Raw genomic sequence first — 23,822 nt, 5'->3', positions numbered from 1 at the left:
CCATTGAGGCGCATGGATAGCACGCAGAGCATTAACACATTCAAAGGTCACGCTAAGAATGTACAAACATAATGAATACAGACATGTATTCTGGTTAATAAGCATGTTTGAAATCATTTTTTACTTGGTATCCTAAAAATTTGGCATGTGCGGGGGGGCATATTTTGGCACCACTGTTTGGAAATTTTACCACTGTTTGGAAATTTTACCACCTCGAGGGGCTGATAATTATTGCAGAGCCCCTAAAAGTATGCACATTTTTCATTTTCCTTTTGATGTCCGTCTTTCACAATCAGATTGCTTTCACGTTTACCAATGTCCGTTTCATTGGCACATCTATTCTTGTTAAAAAATAAACCAAAAATCTGAATTTTTAAAACTAAAATTTTATGGTATTCTTGTTCAGTAAGTTGCTGAATTTAGTTTTGTTCTCTATTTGGGAAAAATCTTTTGACCAAAACATCCAAAAATCTATCTCCGCCTGGCACAAGAAGTGACTACTCAGTTTCATAAGCCTCCACTTTCCGCAAATTCTTCAATGAAACAAAAATCGGAAATATACACCTTGTTACGGAAAACGTCTTCTTTAATTGGGCTATTCCAATTAAAATCCACACTACCCCTGTGCAAGATTTAACTAAAGGCTTCCACAGAGGGAGTATGAGTTTCAAATAGAATATACAGTTGGGTGACTTCCATTTCAAATACTCCAGTTGTGGAAGATATAATTTATGTAAAGCCATAATACAGGGTGAGTATGAGTTTCAAAATGATTAACCCCGACCAATTACATTTGAAAAACATACACCCTCTGTGGAAGATATTTCCAAAATCTTCCACAGGGGTAGTGTGGATTTCAACTGGAATAGCCCATTTCACACCTTAATTATTGATACAAATTGATGGCCAGAGTGTCCATTAGTATCCAAGTCCAAAGCTGCACTTGATCAGGTTGTTAATTAATCATTGCCGTACTTTCAGTGCTGTATAAAGTACCCATTAACATGATTAACAATATCGTAAGTGCAAAGTGGACGATAACAGAGTTTCTTGCCCTAGATGTCTATCATTGCATGCCCGGATTGCATGCTCAATTATCGCAAATGGGAGGTCAAATTAAAGAGTACGAACAGTGGCGGCTTATACAACTGAGTAGTTCCTTTTTGTGTTAGGTGTATCTGCTATGGGCAGTGATCACTATATTACAATTACACGTATTGTAGTACATATTTTCAGGAGATGTCCAGCAACAAGGCGACTTTGCCCCCAAAACTCTAATTCAAATTCTAACCAGATTGAGTTGACAAAAGGAATTCTTTAGTTCCTTTGCACATGATTTTGAGTTTCCTGTCACCTGCCCTCGTTTGAAATTCAGTGGACAGTGTGTTTTGAAGTTCTAAAACCCCTGAATTTGTGCAATTTTGTGGATTCTGTTTACATCAGATGATCTTATTCAGTCCAGTCTATTTTAGTGAATTTCTTTTTCACGTTTTTAAAGGGTTTTTTTTTTTCAATCGTCAAGAAAAAAAAGTCTGGAAAAAAAGGACCAAATATGTGATAAAAAAAGTCCCGCGTCCGCATAGCCTTTTGGACAAAACCATAGACTGTAGAAGAAACAAAACAAAAATGCATAGCGCTTAGGGTTTTTTGCCAAAGGAAGCGGAGACAAACTTTCTCTCTTATTGGTAACATGACTGGTGTCATGCTCGATGCTTTTATTATGGGGAGGGCAGAGAATTATAGTTGAATGAGTTTTAACCCCACCTGTCAGCTAAACAAATTGTTGAAGGGTTCTGTAACGTAATGGCAATGCTAGTCACATGCTACCGGAAAGCTTTTATTTTGGCTTTCACCTGCTACCATCATCACATGACCGTACATTATATCCTTCTTCTGCTTCTGTCCAATCCAGCAAGAGATCACATTTCAACTCAAGGTTTCAATACACCCAACAAAGTCACTTGAATATAGAGAGATGTCTTCATCTAGGCCAAGTCCACCTGAAAAACAAAACACCACTTGGTATCTTGTCCGTTTGCCCATGGGGCTCTATGGGCTGGAGGATTTTATTATTGTATCTATTAAACATAACACTTTGGGCTGATTCCAATTAAAGACATATTGTAACATTTGCTGAGGAGGACGCCCACAATATTTTTTTTAATTCTGTTTTTTACACGATTGTAATGTACATTAGTAATTTAAGATATCCTGCAAAAATCAAGACTTTAGGTGCTGTTGTTTTGTCAAAATCCAAGATTTTGAATAAACCGTCTGAACAAGACGGTTTATTATTACGATGGAAATATTAGTCGAACGCGTATGCGAACGTGCATGCGGGATGATCATCACACACATCAACGTATCGTACCGTAGCACAACCGACGGAGCGACACACACTGGCGCTCAGTTGTTCGGCTCAAAATTAAAACGGGACATATCTGACAGTAAAAGCTAACATTTTATGGAAAAGAAATACTAATCTATTTTTATGACTTTAAGTGGAAGTTAGAACATGTGTAAACATTACAAATATGGAAAAACAATCAGGTTTGAAAAAATCGGAAGAAATTTATATTAAAATATTGTACATTGTGGCTGTAATAGGCACAGGCAATGATACCTGTGAAATTGTCAAATATATGACATCTGTATGCCGGTATGCACGAGTAACCTAAAAGTGAAAGATTTATAAGTCTATAGAATTCTCATAGGTAAAACAGGATACATCTTTTAATCCCAAAAAAATATTCCTGTATATTTCTCAAATTGGGAATAGTTTCTTGGCAGTTCACTTAAAATTCTGCATTCGACAAAGAATCAGAACAGCGCAACTGATTTGGACCACCGCGCTGTCACATTCTTGTACCACTGATCTACCTAGTCTTTGGCCCAGCATGCATGTGTCTCAATTGTGACAGCGCGATGGTCCAAATTAGTGGTGCTCTTCATGTGGTCCTCCAACTGGTAATCCAAGACTTTTTTCTCTTTAATTTTACCTCATTATTTCGGCTTCAAAATTAAAGGATAGAAAATTTTCTTAACAGTTTGTTACTATACTAACATATTTGTTGAAAGAATTTTAAATGACAATATTGAAAGTTTACTTGATTGCATCTCATAAACTTACTGATCCTTTTTTTATATAATTGATGTCAAGGTGTTCTTGTGAAACAATCAAGCTAATAAAATTGGCCACTTTGTAATTTGTAGTTATAAAGGCAATCATAACATATACTCTTGCAATATTACACTGATTGGGCATATTAAATAACAAAAGACATCAACATCCTAGTCTACTGTAGTAGACCAGTTTAATTTATCATTCCCTAAATTAATCTCTCTGACCTGACCATGGAAAAGTCATCATTCCTGTTCTGATTCAACAGCTCAGATATCCATGAGAAAACTGGTCTACTGTATTTCGAATATAAAATGAACTATGCACTCTATAGTGGGTATGATGTTACCTCATTAAAAATGCAGTCTTGGCTGTTTATGCACATATCCTGTGGTTTTTACCAATTAAGCCGTTTGAATAGCCGTCCAGCGCGTATTATTTGCACAAGGTCCAATACAATGTATAGTACGCTTGACGTCGCGCACGTATACGCGATGGTTAAGCTGTCAAATGAAATCTGAATAGAGCTACCCCACGTGGGTTGGGTTCAGTGAACACAGTGGGTTGGGCTAATGCATAAACATGTATGCTTGGCTATCTGTTATTGGTTAAGATTTACCACCCACATTGATTTTTACTTCATTAACATTCATCTCAGATTCGAGATGAAAGAGGTTGAGTCTACGTGTTAAGATATGGTGGGTCACACAGGTCATATCCAACTACCGCAGTCCTTTTTTCTCTGGGCAGGGCAGTCACTGGAGATGTGATGTGTTTCGTCATAGATTTTAAATGGTTTCATGCATGGAAAACGTATGAATTGTTTATCAAAAAAAAAAGGAATGCAGCGCAGTCTATCAACATCCTAGCTTTATAGCTGTAATATTATATAATCATAACAGGTACTCAAAACACTGACTGATAGAGAGTAGTGTAACACAGAAAGGCTTCAAAATCTGTGATCTATAGCTGTAACGGTCAGTTACCTTCTGAAAAATTAATTTAAAGGCGCATTGGTTTTTTTTTTCAAATGGAATTGGCTAAGGTTAATTATTTTGAAACCCATACTCCCCTGTATTTGGCTTTACCTATTATCTTCAACAACTGGAGTGAGTATTTCATGGAAGTTACTATATTTCAGGACCATTTTTCCAACCCCATCCCCCCTATGTCAAAAAGAAATCTATGCCACTGCCCAGGGATATTAAGCCCAGGGATATTAAGCCCCGGGATTAAGCCTCTATCTATGATATAGTAAAGCAATTGAGACAATCTGTTTCACCAGTGATGTGTAGAGACAGGTCCACTGTGACACATACCATGATCAACTGGTGGCCCCGCCCCCAAGTTCTGCCAATGATAAGCCTGCATGGCAGATCACACACATTGGGTATTCCAGTTGAAATCCATACGCCCCTTATAGAATACACGACCTTAATCTCCCACACAGGGGGTGTAGATTTCAAATGGAGTCACCCATTCAGATGATCCCCATTAGAAATTCACTCTCCCTGTGTGAAAGTGTAAGGTTATGTCTTCCATACAGGGTGTACGTATTTCAACTGGAATAGCCCATTGGTGATCACTAACAAGTAATTGGTTTGATGCACTGAAATATTAAACCGCTATCTATGATAATATTAAAGCGATCGAGACAAACTGATCATTTTGTGATATGCAACCGAACTGACAACACTGCATCATGGCCAATCACGGCTGTCATTGGAGTATCCCTTGTAAACTCATAGGCTATACATGGATACCACTGGTGTTATATTTGCATTTACTTGTGTGTAGTGAGCTTTTGACTGTTAGCGGACAAGACAGCAATGAGATAATGACATGTGAAGGGAGTGAGGAATATTCACTTTATTCCTCAGTTAATTCAAATTCATTGCCAAGCTTAACATGTCTAATGGATTGCCCATCTAACTGTACTTGTACCTTGGATAGCAACGCCAAAATCAGTAATTGCACAGATGGAAATGTGTCTATGACTCAAGTTCTGTATCTATTTAATGAAGTGGAATCGCTTGACTGGAATGGCAGTACTTTGCATAGCATAAAACCCAGGGCATTTAAAATGTTTGGCAGCTCCTTAAAATTTCTTTTACTGAGTGGTATTGCATTGCAAGAGATACAGCCTGGCGTGTTTGAAGGACTTGCAAGTCTGGAGTGGATAGACCTGTCTCACAATGCATTGCAAGAGATACAGCCTGGTGTGTTTGAAGGACTGGCAAATCTGCAGTGGTTAGTCCTGAATAACAACGCATTGCATGAGATACAGGCTGGTGTATTTGAAGGACTGGCAAGTCTGCAGTGGTTAGTCCTGAATAACAATGCATTGCATGAGATACAGCCTGATGTATTTGAAGGACTGGCAAGTCTGAAGAAAATAGCCCTGGATAACAATGCATTGCAAGAGATACATCATGGTGTGTTTAAAGGACTGGAAAGTCTGAAGTGGTTAGACCTGGATAATAATGCATTGCAAGAGATACAGCCTGGTGTATTTGAAGGACTGGCAAGTCTGGAGGAGTTAAATCTGACAAACAATGCATTGCAAGTGATACAGTCTGGTGTGTTTGAAGACCTGACAAGTCTGGACGGGTTATACCTTGATAACAATACACTGCAAGAGATACAGCCTGATGGGTTTGACGGACTGACAAGTTTGCAGGTGTTAAAACTGTCTAACAATGCATTACATAATATACAGCCTGGTGTGTTTAAAGGCATGGCAAGTCTGATAGGGTTATACCTGCGATACAATGCATTGCAAGAGATACAGTCCGATGTGTTTGACGGACTGATAAGTCTGAGGCGCTTAGACCTGTCACACAATGCATTGCATGCTATAAATTCTGATGAGTTTGAAGGACAGGATAATTTGGAGATATCCTCGGATGATATTTTCTTACATGAGGTAGTAGTGAACACTTTTGAATCACTGAGGAGCCTACAAATTCTGAGGTTACACAACAACAAGCTACGCTTTCTCTATCATAGCACATTTCAAAACCAAACCAGCCTCAAAGAGCTGAGACTTGACAATAACCAGCTTCGTCTTCTTCCCAAAAACATTTTTGACAGTCTTATTCACTTGCAGTCTCTAAACCTGTCTCATAATTATTTGGATCAAATTCCAATACTGTCAAAGTGTACCTCTTTACAAACAGTAAACATCAAAGCCAACTCATTGTTGTGGCTCAGAGGATGATTTAAGGAAGCCCCATCATGCACTGCAAACGTGTTATCACCAGAGTTTCAACTGCCACTTTACTTTTCAAATCCCATTGAATTCTGTGCAAAAGATGTTGTTTAAGAATTGTGCGTGTGTTATTATTAGTTGGTCGATTTCAGATCTAAAGTGATGTATGCATGAAGGATAATTCACACCTTCTGTAGGTAACATAAAATGTGAAATCGACCAGCATTGTGAATGCGTTTTTATTGTAAATATATCAGTCCAAATTCAAATTTAACCATGGCCGTCAATGCTATGTGCGAGCAGTCGTGTCATGTTCACTCACACAGCTGTGCTAACCGCAAGTCAACACAGTGGCGTGGTGGGAAGTGCTTAAATCATCCTCTGGTTGTGGCTACAGAGTAAAGTATTTTCAGGGTTGAAAAATGAAACCACCACATTAGTTACCAGAGCTGCAATATGTTGTTATGTATCATCTGTCCAGTGTGAAAGTGATGAGCCACCCTCTCCATTCCTGACATGTGAGCGCATGTTGCCATTTGACTTCCTTCGAAGTGTTATGTGGTTCATGAGTATCATTGGCATATTTGGAAATATTTATGCTCTGCACACCAGATTTAGGAATAGGCGGGAAAGTAACAAGGTCCAGTTTCTTTTGATCACAAACCTCTCAATATCTGATCTCACTATGTGCATATACCTTATTATTTTGCTTTCAGTAGATGTGTATTATGCAGATTTTTTCCCATCTAATTCCGAAACCTGGCGAAGAAGTGTGCTGTGCAGGTTTGCTGGGGCATTATCTGTATTATCCAGTGAGGCTTCAGCTTTCTTTGTAACACTTATAAGCATAGATAGGTTTCTGGGTATTAAGTACCCATTTGGTGGACGACGCTTGGGTACAACCTTAGCACATTCATTAGTAGGCATGCTTTGGTCACTTGCATTTTGTTTTAGCATAGCCTCATTTATATTAGCAGGCGTAGATTCTGATTTTTACAGAAATTCAGAGGTTTGTGTTGGCCTGCCAATATCAAACTTGAAGGTTTATAATGAAAGTTTTGTTGCCACAGAGACCAAATTCAATTGGTTGCCACCTAGTTATGACCACAAAACAAAGAATACCCTTGATTCTAGCCATATGACCATGTATCTATCCACTGCCATGTTTACTGGTCTGAACCTTGTCTGTTTCTCAGTAGTGGGCTTCTGTTATATCAATATTTTCGCCACAGCTAGAAAAACTAGTAGAGATTGCGGACGTTCTCGACAATCAAGAGAAGAAATACGCATGGCTATGAAAATGTCTCTTCTTGTCCTTTCTGATTTTTTTTGCTGGGTACCGATTGGGATTGTTTCGATACTTGTCCAGGCTGGCGGAGTAGAAGTCAGCCCTACAACTTATGCCTGGATAGCAACATTTGTGCTGCCAATTAATTCTACCATCAATCCATTTCTGTATACATTCGCAGGGCTTTTATTTAACAAAGAGAAATGCCCATGTTGCAGACTCAGAGGTCAAGAAGAGAACGTCCCAATGAGGGGAATTGCTGGTCGAAGAAATTAAAAAAGAAGCAAAATATTCACTACATGAAGACAAGGTTGAGGTCAAAGTAAAATAACATGTTTGATATTCTGCCCTGTCAAGTAAAAATGCAATTGACAAGGGTAGTTTATTGTATATGGATGTGGTATATCCTCTGTTGCTGTATTAAATCAATTAGCACTGTTGAAATACAAAAAACAAAATAATCCTGTTTTAACCCTTTTGACATGTGTGTCAACTGCAGATCTATGGGAAGTTACAAACTTTCTTTAAAATTTAAAAAAAAATGGCGGGAAAAGCGCCCATAACTCGACCAAATGATATCGTAGAGCAACAAAAGAGGTATCAAAATGCGCAGCAGAAAGCTGCGCTTTATATACATTAAATAAGTTTTTGCAATATATTTCAGTTTCTGATATATCTGACCATCTATAATCGTTTCGATACTTTCCGTGTTGAGTTTATATGAAGACAATTGTAGAGACTGTGATGTGCCCTGAGTAATTTAATTTGATTATCTTTGTTTACAATTAAAATCTATTTCATGAGACTTTATGGATTCCCCTCTCAGCAAATTGAATGGATAGCTGGGAATTCCCCTTTTCAGTGTGTTGCACAATTGGAAAGTCCCCTGAGATTGTAAAGTGAAGATGACATCACGGGATTCCCATCAGGAAGTGATGTCATGTGAAAGGTTAATGTTATAATTAAGACTTGGGAATTTCCCAGACTGCAGAATAGTGTGAAGGCAGTAATTGCCTATTAATAGAATGTTTTTTTTTTCAGTGCTTGGTATATAAGAAAATGTAAACACAATTATTCACAGTTTATAATGTTGATCTGGGCTAGCTAGCTAATATGCTTACAGTCCAATTCCTTCAAAGAAAGGAAATTGCAAACCAGAATTATTTTAAGTAGTCAATGTACTACTACCTGCCAGTGTTGTTGGAGAAGATCTAGAATACGTCAAAGAACGTACTTCTTCCAAGAAAGGAATATATTCTACTGTAGACTTGCTGAAGTCTGGTATTTTGATTCAACGCAACTGTCAATATAAGTGGGGACAACTGCATCGCAGTCCTGCTTCCTGAAGATATTGTGTGAAAGGTGGAAATAGCACCAATTTTTGGAGAAAGCAGCGCAAGGAGTTAATTTTGGAGAAAGCAGTGCAAGGAGTTAAGTTTGGGGAAAGCAACGTAAGGATTTAGGCGTTTGGAGAACGGCGCAAGGAGATAAGAGTTTGGAGAAAGCAACGCCATTTTTGTGTGATGATTTTTATTCGCAAGGATATTTATCAATGCAAGTGTACAAAGGACTTCGCTGATTTTTGCAGGGCAAGAGAATAAGGATATACATCAGCCGTCCAGAACATTGCAAGAACTTTTTATGATCACCAAGAAGAAGAATTTGTTGTCATATATTGTACAAATCATAACTTGCTTTCAATTAAAGACTTAGATTTTGTTAGCTTAATCAAACAGTGTTGTGCATTCGTGTGAGTTCGGGTAAAAGGTGATTTTGGCCTTGAGTCAAGTACGACTCGTAACGAAATATATATTTTAAAAATTATTGATAAGTTCAATCAAAATAAAAGTGCCGCATGCGGGTAATGATAACATTTGTAATTTTATAATAAAAAGGGTTGCTAGAGAGATGTTAAACCTCTTACCGAAATATGTAATTTATCAATATCATCTGGGATTGTACCTGAAAGTCTAAAAGTAGCAAAGGTCATACCAATCTATAAGAAACAAGACGCTGAGATATTCTCAAATTATCGTCCGGTTTCTCTGCTGCCATACTTCTCCAATATTCTTGAAAGACTTGTTTTTGATAGATGCATTGAATACATCAATGATCAAACAATTCTTAATGAAAAACAATTTGGTTTCAGACCAAATCACTCAACTTCTATGGCTATAATCCAATTGGTTGACAAAATCAGTACTGCAGTGGAAACAAACAAATCCACGATTGGTATTTTTCTGGATTTATCAAAGGCCTTTGATACTATTGACCATAATATACTCCTATATAAATTAGAACATTATGGATTTCGTGATATTGTACTAGAATGGTTTAAAAACTACTTGAATAATAGAAAACAATTATATCTCACAATGTCTGTGAATCAGGACTCACAGGAATTATTTGCGGTGTCCCACAGGGATCTATATTAGGTCCACTGTTATTTATACTTTATGTAAATGATATAACTAATGCCACAAAAGTTCTAGATTTTATTTTATTTGCTGATGACACCACTATTCTTTACTGGCATGAAAACATTGAGAGTCAATTAGATTTAATAAATACAGAATTGAAAGAAGTTAGCAATTGGTTCAAAGCAAACAAATTATCAGTAAATGCTATGACAACAGTTAAAGTAGTCCGATTTAAATATTATTTGAGATGATACAAGTGTGGACAGAGTGAAACAAACCAAATTCTTAGGTATCATAACAGACGAATGCCTCACTTGGAAACATCATGTTGATTGTGTTTTCAAAACACTAGCACGAAATATTGGTGTCATGAACAAATTAAAACACTATGTTCCAGAACGTATTTTACACACTCTTTATTGTAATACCTTACCTCAACTATGAAATAAACAGGAATACTTATTTGGGGAAGTACCTGTAAAACTTATCTTGATAAACTTGTTAAATTACAAAAGTGGGCAATTAGAACAGTGTCAAATAGTCATTACAGAAGTCATTCAGGACCCTTATTTGCAAAATTTAACCTACTAACTGTTAAAGATAATTCGTTATGAATACGGCAGAGTGACGAATCCGTAAAATCGCTGTTCTGAGTAAACGGCGTTTGAAAATATTGTTACCATTCCATCGGCCCTTATAAAATATGAGAACATTCGTGAGCACTCATTTGAAATGTATATTATAGAAGTAAATGTACCCTAATTATTTGCAATATTGGCAAGTTCTGAAACAATCGATATTTCCCTCAAAACAGGTATTTACAGCTATTCGGCTTTATGCTAAATCCAAAAAGTGTCAACCGCTGCGCAAAGAGTTGTATACGGGGACGAATCCGCATTCAACTACGTGTAAACTATAGCACTCATCCTTGATTTGGGGATTTTATGTTAAAATTGCTGGTTGGACTAAGGCTATAGCTCCTAAACTTGGTATATAAGTTATAATTAGTCATCCCCGTAATATTTAGTGAAAACTCCAGTTGAAATCAAGAATTTTAGAGTAGATATAACAATATTGACCTATATTTTGTGTATAATTTTCTGTGATTTCCCAATTTTGCGACGGCGCTCTGACATAATAACGTCATAGCGATATCATGTGGGGAATGTTTGTACTTATTTTGCTATCACTGGATAGAAGATACCTATAGCTACCCATTGGTATCAAAAATAACAGTATATGACATGTAATATAAAAAATTCCGAGTTTCCAGCTATACTATACAATTTATCAACCTGTTTTGTACAGCTAAGTATACGATTCGTCTTTTGGTCAAATCCATTAATCGCACTTAGGCGCGATTCGGCCAAATCACAATTTCAATATCTACGTCGGGAAGTAAAATTTATCATTAATTTTTGGTGGAAATGAAAGATCGCCTGATACATAATCACAAGCATACAATAACTCATTTTGCTCAAATTGCTCGATTCGTCACTCTGCCGAATTCATAACGATATGTACTCACTCGAACTGGGCGTATTTATGTATAGATATTCTATGAATAATTTGCCTGATTTATTTAATGGTTATTTTACAAAGCGCTCTGACATACTCTGACATGCTCTGACCAGACAAGACATCATGATGCAGTCATGTCTACAGTAGAATTCATCTCGACCTTTGCAGGACTTAAACCCCATTAAAAGCTATTAAACCAAGATAACACTCATTGAAGCAGCTCAACTGATTAAATCAGATCTTCTCTGGTTGTGCACAAGTGTCTGTTTTCAATGTGCAACATCGCAATAAAGCTGGTATTATAGCTTCAGTTGGGTAATCGATTATAAAGGAAACGAAAGGAAACAATGGTATGTGTACCTTTGTTCACGAAATGAGACAAAGACCTGCTTTTTGTTAACCAGCATTCTTCAAAATGAGCAACATAATGATTGTTGACTTTATAACACGGTTTGGAAATAATTTCTTCATATTTTTGGTGTTATCTGTCGTTTACATTATCCTTCCTAAAACACAAAAGTGCGACCCTCTCCAAACATCTAAATTAGCTAAAAATTTAGGACATGTTACAAAACTATATTTTCTAGAACCTATTTAGAATAGTTAAAATGTAGCTTGTACCGTTTTTTTGTGGCATCCTTCAGAAGTGAGCGGTCCGATACCAATATTTTCGGTCAAATCTCCATTCAATTAACACGGGGAGTTGGCTAGCTATGCCTTGCCCTCACTCATATTTTACAAAAGTGCGACTATTTCTGAACATCTAACCTAGCTGTAATTTTAGGTCATGTTAGAGAAATATATTTGCTAGAAGTTTGGAGAATAGCTAAAATATTGGCTGGTTATTTTTCACACAGTGATGTTAACTAGGCAAGTGCCCATTCTTCCAACGTACATCATTTTTAGAGGTCACGCGTCAATGGTGAGAGCACTGTGTATTGTGTATAGGAAAACGGACAGTAACTGCAGTATGTGTAAATGATCTGAACTTGACAAATAATAAAAAAGCATTCTCTGATCATTCCATCCGAGCTACTGGACCCACTTTTTGGAACAGTATAAATAAAAAAACAAAGACTTGCAAATCCGTTAAACATTTTCGTAATCAGCTTAAATGAAATATGATTTCAGTTTATGAATAACTTTTTTTCTTTTATTTTTTTCTTGGCACTGTCCGTCTTGTCGTATTGGCCTTGCATGTTAGGTCTTTTGTTCTATTTATTTTTGCAACGAATTTTGTTTAGGGGTTGGTTTATTCATGCCTCATTGGCCTTCCGGTCAACTCCTCCATATTGTCTTTTTTGTTTGCTGTTTGTTTTGATGTACAATTTTTATACACGTATATGGAAATAAATAAATTTGTTACTAGATGCCAGTATTTCCCACCAATAATCATTCCATACAGAAAATAAATTACCAATTTCCAGGCAAGTTATAGATACACAAACATGATCTTCATCACATTTGAAATTGAGGTTGGAAGATACCTTCCCCTAAATAACAGCTAATAACAGTATTGCGAACCACCAGCATCCATGGTTCGATGTAGAGAGTCTTTCCTATTCAGAGGAAATATTGCAATTACACACCTTATTGCCTTTTAACAATAACCAATGACCCTAGCACGTAATTCCAGTCAAGCACCAATCTGTAATCCTATTGTTGAAGAGGATAATAAGCTTATACTTATCAGTAAAAAGCTTATGTCTTTGTTTGCTTTGGCTAAATCCTGTTCAAGTGGTGGGCTAACCAACAATTAACAATGAGAGGACATTCCTGAACCTCGTTCAGTTGGGGATGATTTGAAGTGACCGCCAATTATGACCATTTGATATTTAATACCAGCAATGTGGAAAAAAAGAAATAATGTAGTGCCAAAATAATGTACCCTTTTACGGAGGAGCAAAGTTTATCAAGTTATAACTCCGCTTCTGCAGTACGAATGTCAGCGGCGAATGTCAGGTTATTATTTCCCAGTCTTTAAAAAAATTGCAGGCAGAGGTGGGAATCGATCTCGGTACCTCCCGGTTAAAAAGCACTGTGCAAGACCAGTAAGCCAACTAAATATCTGTTGTGAGATGCTTGACATTAATCTTTGATATTGCTTAATGGAACAAATCGCGGAATTAAATTAGTAATAAAAGAAGTATATAGATTCTTATTTAGCGGTCAAATTGGATAAAAGGGGAAATATTTGTCCCTGCTCTAAAGAAAATATAGGTTAGAAAATTATCAAATAAATTTAAATTAAAAATTCAGATTTTATATTTATTTCTTTCACGAGGCGCCATTATCACAGACAAACACTGTATAAGCTAAAAACTCGACCCTCATCACTAGATTCTGTCATAGCTCAATTGTAGAGCATCAGACTGTTAATGTCAATATCGTTGGTTCGAGTCCTCCTGCCAGCAATGGTTATATTTATGATTATGATTTGTACAATTTTTTTCGTTTATTTATTTATTTATTTATTTATTTATTTATTTATTTATTTATTTTTATTTATTTATTTATATTTATTTATCTTTGTTTATTTATGTAAATAATTTGATATATTTGAAACCCCTCCCCAATTGTCGAACGCACAACACCTATGCAGTTAGGACGCTGGACAACCGATTGTTATTGTTCTGCAAGGCTCACTCAGTCATTTAATAAGGCAATACAAACTATCGAATTTGGTATTCAAATGAACAAAATTTTGAGTTACACCTTTTCAGTGTAAATTTTTCTCGGCCAAATGAAAAGCAATAATTTTCATTTTTTCAGTAAATATCAGGAAAAACTGTAATGCTTGATACTGTATTTTTTTTTTCAAATCTTAGTGTTAAACTTAGTCGTGAAATTCAGTCATTTAGTGTAAGATTTTCGATTTTGATAGGCTTCAACTCTGCCCGTGAGCCTTTTTATGGATCAACCTTTTAGCTTTTCAAAGTAATATAGTTCGCTAAAGAAGGATTTTTCCCAACTTTCTAACGCACATCACCGTGAGCGATATATCATAGTTTTGTCAGAATTTCCGTTTTGATTCCATAATTTTTGACTACCAGCTGAAAAAATTTCAAATCCACACGTGAAATACTAGCATTGTGGATCGATATCTCTGGGTGCCCGGCCTGGATACAGTTTTGCCAGAACTTCAATATAGCAAAGAAATTACCTAGTGTTTCGGTATAGTGCCTTTTGTTTGTGTTTGTTTGAAATTGCTTAAGTGGAATATTTTCTAAGCACCATGCGGCCTGTACACAAAGCTGAAAGATGAAGGTCAGCCAAATCCAATGATATTTGGTATGTAGTCTAGCTAGGTCAGATGGTTCACAACTATGATAGTGAAAAATCAGGTGACCCCCTGGGGAAATTCCATGACCCCCTAAAATTGGTCCTCTTTGACCTGCCTCAGAATTGATACAGCTTAAAAATGAACAACATTTGACATCATGAAAATGTCCTTTGAAATAACCTGGGTCTGACAGAAAGTTGAACATATTGGAATTGAACTATGCTTTCTAAGATGACCTATTCAGAAAAATTTATTTCTTTTGATATAATTACGTAATATCATCGTGGAATTTGGGCAAAAACAGGATTTTTCATAATTTTGAAAGTAGCGAAAAAAGAGCATTTTCAAATCACATTTTCTGCTATATTCAGGCTAACATTGGATCAAACCTTTTGGATAATATAACCAACATGTTGTACTTCTGAAATATGTTTAAATTAGCGTGGGACTTTTTTTCCTATACTGCAGGGGAGTTTGTTGATTTTGGCGGATTTTCCGTTTTTTGCTCTTTTTTTGTAGACTCAATTAACGTTTTCCAATGTATAAACATACTAATTATTTTACATTCACAATACGGCTTCAATTCTCAACCAAGGTTATTATTCATTTAAGTTTGATAACTATTTTCATGTGGATTTTGCTCTTTTATTATAGTGGAATTTGTTAATTTTCATAATGATATGAAACTCGGGTTTCCTAGATTGATATGATATTTATTTTGATTGCTGATTTTAGAAATATGATTCTAATAACAGAATGTGTTTTTTTAATGGAATTTGTTTTTTCCAAGGAATTTGTGTCTTTAAACATAATTTCGAAAGTGGAATTTGCAACCAACATTACACTGTTTAGGTAATAAATCATATTTAAAATAAAATTGACTAATATATAGTTAACTGTTAGATCAGGCAAAAAACAACAACACATTTATAACAAAACAAAACAAACACCACGCCATACTTCATATAATATCTACTGCCAATGCGAATTTGATAATATGAGTTATCTATCAAATAACATGTACACTGTACATGTTACAATGCTTGAAGTACCTGTACATTGTACAGGTACTTCAAGCATTGTCTAAAATTGAATGTGAATATGTACATGTAATGATGTACGTTTACAATATCTCATTGAGCGTGAGACTCACGCATTCGGGAACTTTATCAGGTGTCAGATCTATTGCCATTTGGTCTAATACCATTTGGTCTAATACCCATTTTATCTACAGACTTGACATTTAGTATGGAATATTTTCTCGCAAAATTCGAGGACTGGGCTGGAATTTCGGACTTTATGCAAAATTGTTCTGTTATTATCAAAATCAAATGTATAGGGGTTTGAGGTGATATTTCCTAAACTTCGTCAGCAATAGGCATTTATCACATTTGAAATACACTTGCAATGTACACATTTTTGAACATGGGAGGAGATTAAAATATGGCTCTTAAAAGTGGTACGTACTCAGAAAGTTTAAATGACCCAAATATGGTACAAAAACAACTGCGCGGATTTCTGGTTGTCCAATGAACTCACGCTGCTTCTTTGTGTACAGTAAGATTGTAAGGGGCCATTCAAACTTTCTGAGTGCGTACCACTTTTAAGAGCCATATTTTTAAAGCTCCTCCCACTTTCAAAACTGGTAAATTACAAGTGCATTTCAGTTCTGATGAACACTTATTGGTATTAAGGTTCAGTAAACATCACCTTAAACCTCAATAAATTTGATAATAACAGAATGATGTTGCTCAAATTCAGAAATTTTACCCCACAAAAAATCCAATTCAGTCTCCTTAAAACCGCAATTTTAGGATAATTTACTACATGCATTATGAGCGCCATAATGTAAACTAATGGAATTTGGAAAGCACATTTTCTGTCAAAAAATTATGTTACACCATCTCCCGACACACCCCGATTAATATTTAGCCCGTGCGGTTTATGCAGACCCCTTCCAGACCAGTCTTGGAATTTTGCAAAAAAATATTCCATACTAAATATCAAGTCTGTATATACAAAAGGTCTAGTACCAGAAAGGCTAATTACCACGTCTAATAATCATATAGTCTAATGTCCATTTAGTATAATATTGTTTGGTCCATTAACCAGTATGTCTACTGACCATATAGACTAATAACCAGTTGGTCTAATATTTTTGGCCCCCACATATATGTGGGGCTTATGTTATCATCCAAATGGTTGACTGGTTGTTTGTTTCTTTGTTTCTTTGTTTGGCTGTCCGGGCGGAAGCAAATTCATTAATCCACTGTGCAGCTTAAACGTAATAACCTATCAACTTCAAACTTGGTTTGGTGATTGGTCATGGTAGCTTGATGTGCTGTATAGTTTTCTGTCATGTTATTGGCATATTTATGAATATTAATGAGCTTAATTTTGCCTACATTTTGCAGCTACATTTTCATTAATCCACTCTGCAGCTTAAACGCAATAACCGATCAACTTCAAACTTGATTTGGTGATTGGATATGGTGGCCTGGTGTGCTGTATAGTTTGTGTCATGTTATTTGTATATCAATGAATATTAATTAGCTTATTTGCATATTTTGCCTATATTTTCATTCATCCACTCTGCAGCTTAAACGCAATAACCGATAAATTTCAAACTTGGTTTGGTGATTGGATATGGTGGCCTGATAAGCTGTATAGTTTTGTGATATTTATGAATATTGATGAGCTGATTTGCATATTTTGCTTACATTTTCATCAATCCACTCTACAGGTTAAACGCAACAACCGATCATCTTCTAACTTGGTCTTGTGATACATGTAGTATATGGTGGCCTGATGTGCTGGATAGTTTTGTGTCATGTTATTTGCATATATTTTATTGATATTAATGAGCTTATTAACATATTACATATTATTTGTTGTTTACACACCTTTGGGGGGGCCACCTTAATTATGAACCGCGTAAATTCTAGTATTATTAACAATCTGGCCTAATTACCTTTGATTTAATAACAGTTTGGTCTATTAACCGTATGGTCTAATAACCAGTTATAATCTAATACTATTCGTGTATTTGCCAATTCATCAAAAAAATCGTCTACAACTGGTTACGGGCTGTAAGTATATGTAAATGAGACGGGCACGTGTATAAACATACTACATTCATCAAATATAGTGTACCCAAAAAATTAAGAAGAAGACATATGCGGCCTGCATGTATTGAAAGTGACATTTTGCCGGGCTATTTGTTCTTCTTTTCCGGTCTTTATAAAGGTATATAAATAATATAACCGGTATATGCTCATCATGCATCACCGGGGGTGCCACAGGCATGGGGCATGGGCCAGTAGTATGAGTTATCTGTCACTCCAAACTTTAAAACGAAATAGGTTTCTATGGGGTTGACCCATAATTTTCATGTCAAAAAGGGGAGGGGCCTTTGAGGTCTGTAAAGGTGGCCCTGAAAAATTTTCGCGATTTGCATCAGCCCCCCACAAGTGTTTGTGAACGGTCCCTAGACTATTGGGTTTTGGTCTAAATGGTAAATAGGACCAAATGGTTATTGTACCAAATGGTAATGGGACCAAGTGGATGTAGTAAAATCTAACAAATTCTCATGCATCATCAAATTTAATTTAGGGATTCATTCATGAAAACCACGCTTATACCAGAACATTTTGTGATACTATACTATTTCTTCATCATATACCATTATTTCTCCAACTGAAATCCCTACGCAGATCAGCCGGTCCTAAACGCTGGGCCATATCGCCGTTGTTTAGTCTCAAACAATCAAGCGCGGCGTTAGGTAGCGCCATGCATGTAGGCATATATGAATGTAAATTATTGACCAAATACAGCCAAAAATGGGATATTTGGACATTAAAAAGTCACTTCTAGGTAAAAACTTGCACTCAGTTGTTATTAATAATCTACATACTGCTGTTATATAATATTTTCTTTCTGATTAATACAGATTGTACATAGTATTAGACAATATTAATATGCTCATTTTGATTTTGTTGATTTACGAACTAATGCAAAATGCAATATTTTAAAGACCCCTCATAATAAATTGGAAAAAGATCCCACAATAGAAAAAGCATTTTCCTATAGTCAAAGGATGGGAAATGTTTATCTAAAAGGTCATATCAAACTCAGCCTGAATAAAGGCAATAATTAAGTTAGAAATTAGGTAAAATTTGCATTTTTTCTCATTTTCGACATTTTGAAAATATGGCTATATTGAGTTTATGAAATATCCACCTTAATGAAATTGCTGGCTTCTGCAAATTTGTGAGGAAATTCACCAATATATGTATTTTTAATGCCAATTTGTTTGAGATCTGTTGAATTATGGAGTTTCTTACAATATTTCCTTGAAATGCGATGAAAAACTGCTTTTTAAAACATATTTTAGGTGATTTGGAGCGATTTTTAGGTGTGTTCATATTTTTTAACGGGGGGCTCAAGAGAAATTTTTAGTGTCGTGATTGAAAAGTGTTATCAAAACCTATCAATGTCCCAAAATATTATTGATGGCGGCCGACCTTCATCTTTCACGTCTGCAGGAAATTAGAAAATATGCCACTTAAACCCACCGAAAGTCATAATGAAGCAGCCAAAACAATACAAGGTTAAACACGGAAGTTTATAACAACCTATTATAATGACCTAAAGGAAAAATCATTTATGGTAACAATGAGCCTTGCATTGTAAGTCATGGTTAAAATGTGTTGAGTACCCACCCCACCCCCATAGGCCTACATAATATTACATACCGGTACCTTATAATATTTATATAGCACGGCTATAGCTATTTTTGTGAAAAACTCCAGATCTATTAAACATTTCCGTTATCAATTAAAAGAAATGTTAATCTCAAAATATACTTAATATATTATCTTTGAGCACCGTCCTTGTCTTGTCTTTTGGTTAGTGATTCCTTTTTATGTGTTGTTTGATTGATTTTTTTGTATAAATGTTATTTGTAACTTTATAATTTCTAGGGGGAGGCGATATATCTGGCCTTATTGGCCTTCTAGCCTCTTCCTCCATAATGTGTTGTTTTCTGTAAATTTTTAATTTGATTGTTTTTGTGAATGTCAGTTTTTTATGGAAATAAAATGAATGAATGAATGAATACATTTAGAAAGTAGGTCCTATAGCGCTAAATTATGACAAATAGGCCTACACAAACCCGAACGCAAGTCTGAAGGGTGTAATGAAAATGGCAACCCGCGATGGGGGGGGGGGGGGGGTCATTCAAAATTCACCTGGAGATAGGAGGGACAGAAAATTAAAATCCCCTCTAATAACACGCGAATTTTTCCAGGTTTGGACAGTGGATTTTCCCATGGACCTCATCCTAGGTAAATAAATAAACAAACAAACAAACAAACAGACAAAATTGTTTTCATAATCATGGAATCCATAGCCCCTATAAATTGAAATTGCAGGCTATCACGGGAGCAAATTTCCAAAATCCACCTAAATTGACCAGAATTGGGGATTTGGGCTACCAAATCGCTGGTCAGGCAATCCTGGTTTTCAATGGAAAAGGGACCTGGGTTGACAACAATTGAAATATCGATTATTTTTGCTGGTTGCTCTCGAGGTAAAGTACTGAGTTTGACATTTTCGGAGCAGGAAGGGGAAAAGGGTAAAATAAAAACGGAAATTCTGACAAAACTATAATATATAGACCCACACGATGTGCTTTACAGAGGTGGGAAATATCTTTCTTTAGCAAACTATATTAGTTTGAGACGCTAAAAATGAATTCTGTAAAAAGCTCACGGGCGAACTAAAGGCCTATAAAAATCAAAAATATCACACTAAAAGACACAATTTGATGCTTAATTTTAACACCAGGATTTTAAAAAAATGTTCATCCAAGCACTATGTTTTTATTTGACATTACTGAAGAAAAAAAAAATTTTGCTTTATATTTGACCGAGAAAATAAATTTCATAGCAAAAAGGTGTATCTCGGAATTGTGTTGATTTTAAAATGTATCCATCGACTTTTAGCGCGACTAAGCAGAACAAAAGATCGGTTGTCCTGCGTTTAGACTGTATGAGTTTGCATCATACATGTCATCATCATAAAAAAAAACATTCTATGTATACCTGACGCCGGCAACTAGACTACTATACAAAAAATAGTATCACATCTTTCCTGCTCAATCAATATAATACTTGCAAATAGATCATAGTTTACTAATCTAATCCTGTAATATAGACCTGTTATATCACCTGTAATATAGGTGATCATTGTTATGGTAGGGATTAGTGTCCGATCTCTGTAATGTAATGTAAATGAAGCATATTGATATGCAGGAAGAATCGATCAGGGCGCTATCTATTAGGGAAAGATAAACACTATTCAAAATATCAATAGACAAGAAGAAAGGGATGTAGAGATTTGTAATTGAGTCATGCTTGATTTAACAGAAGGTTCTTTCAAAACCCAAACGTAATGAGTTAAAACTGGAAAAACAATCTCCTGTCATTCCACTCGCCTTTTACAGAAGTTTCACTTTTCAATAAAGTCTGATTACTTTGACGAAGACTGGTTGGCCCCCAGAAGACCACATATCGCTTCCAAATGATTGAAAATTGAGACGCATGATACAGCATCAATTAACTTAAAATAATGAAAATTAGCACCGGTCTGTCCACCAGTGACGAGTTCATCTTTCACCGTGTCACATGGTGTGAGTTTAGTTTCAAAATCTAGTTTTAAGATATGATTTAAAAGGGCATTTCGTGATCCACAGCCTCATCCCCCCACTTTTCTCAAAAGTTGAGATTTTTATATCACTGGAAACCTCTGGCTACATAATCCCTCATTTCAAATCATTAGTTTTGGTTTCTCTTTTGTTCAGAAACCAAAAATCAAGGGATTAAAAAGTGGAGATGAACTGGTCTGCTATCATAACACTATTGTGCTGGGAGGACACAAGAGGGTATATAATCAAAAGTATAATGGCCTATAACCATACGTATATAATAGCCTATTGTGCTAACATTTTCATTATCGATATCTATCAACGCGGGCGACTGTTGATGCTCTCTGCCGTAGGTGGCACACTTCCATGACCCCTTATAATTACACCCGAGTTCCGTTTGATAAGTTATGCATAGACATCGTTGAGACATAAAGGATGGATATATACGAGGCCTACATGTAGAAATCATGTGCATATATTGAGGGATGGGGGGGTGTTTTGTTTATTTGTCTGAAATATAAACGATGCATGATGATGTAGATGATTTGATTATGAATTAGATTATTCCCCCGAAAGCACAACCCATACCTCTTACCTATGTTCCCTCCGCCACCTATATATAACCTCCTCCCTCCCCCTCCCCACACTCGATATCGACTCTTCCCTATTATTCCACTCCACTCTTGAGCTCCCCTTTCCCCCTCCTTCCCTTCCCACTTCCAATGCTCTCTCCCCTCTGTTTCTCTTTCTCCCTTACCCTTACCCCCCCCTCACACACACACCCTTTCCCTGGCGATCTCTTCTCTCTCTCTCTTCTCCAATAAATAGAATAAAAGTCAGTTTAAACCAGCTTTCTATGATATTGATCTTCCGTCATGCGACATGCATATAAATAGAGTTGTGTATAATAGTGTTTATATCACTGAAGTCATAATCTGTCAAGTGTCTATTGTAATGTCTGTGGAAATATTTCGATGGTCTATATATTTTCACAGTGAAATCAACTTAGGCTATTTCGTAGTCTCAAGTCAATGCTTTCAAACTAAATCAATGCTTTCAAATGTAGACTGCTTTGTTCGACTTCTCTGCTCGTGAATATTGCACTGCGAAATTTAAACATTTCTTTTGTATACTTAGATCAGGTAACTCGAAAATCCTGTAATTTTATTCGTCACACCACTTATAAGAAACTGAAACCAAAACCGATACTACCTGTCACAAATGTTTAGTTTTAAACAAAAGGTAGAAACAATGAGTTCGATATCTTGTGATTCAAGTGGTTAGGCAGGACAATAGGAAACCACGTGACCAAAACCAAAACCAAAACTAAAACTCAATATTTGAAATGAGGCAATGTTTATGTACAAAATATTTCTTGCATATTAATTCGTTTAGCAAAGATATCGTGAAATTTGAATTTTCGTTCTGGTGCACCAGAACGAAATTACAACGCATTGTCTATGGAGCAGTGTAATACACATAATCATGCATAACTCGCGAACGCAAAATCGGAATCAACTGAAATTTTGGGAATAGGTTTTTTTCATGGATATCTAATGAAAAATGACATAAATAGAGGATGCTAGGATCACGAAACTCCTTTAAGAGGCCATCCATAATTTTTGCCATTTTCACTTACGCACAAAGTGTGAGTAATTAAATAATAATTAATGGCGACGGATTTGCCATGATAGATACCTGGGTTTCAAGGAAGAAAAGATGATTGTGTTTTAAACCGATTGAGTGTTCCAGGACAAAGAAGAAAAAATACCCATATACTTTGTGGATACCTTAGAGCGGGTGTACTATATAATATACGATGCCACTTTGCAGGAGCACCCACTCAACTAAATCAAAATTAACATTAAAGTGGCTTTTAACATTAAAGCGCCCAAATAACGAAGTTTTTGGCTAAATGTTTTTGAAAGTCCAAAAATGTTCTCAAATACCGTTGATCGATGTAGAAAAGCGATTAAAAATGTTAATACATTGTATTCAACGTAATAACGAATATCTAATCTCGAGCTAATTTCACCGTGCTGTTTCTGGTGTTTTGTCGCAACAGTGAGCACATCCTTGTACCTGCCATTTCCAACAAGAACCTCTCGGGATCACATCATGCAGGGGAAATGTTATTGGTATGTTCCATTCTGTGCGGACCCCAAGCCTCTTTGAAAATAGTGTTAATAAACATTTAATATCTTACAGAATTAAAAAAATCTTACTATTTGCAAAACATCTGGCTGACTTGGTTCAGCAATTTTGCTAATGG

General features: G+C 36.0%; 1 protein-coding gene across 1 annotated transcript in view; it reads right to left on the bottom strand.

Annotated features, from left to right (window-relative positions):
• LOC140163035 (protein eyes shut homolog) overlaps positions 1-23,822 on the bottom strand; it is an 83,329-nt gene that overhangs the window by 5,734 nt on the left and 53,773 nt on the right. The gene's annotated exons all lie outside the window — the stretch shown is intronic.

This window comes from Amphiura filiformis, chromosome 10 (assembly GCF_039555335.1).
Source record: "Amphiura filiformis chromosome 10, Afil_fr2py, whole genome shotgun sequence".
NCBI lineage: Eukaryota > Metazoa > Echinodermata > Ophiuroidea > Amphilepidida > Amphiuridae > Amphiura > Amphiura filiformis.
This window is presented reverse-complemented; position numbering and strand designations above follow the sequence as displayed.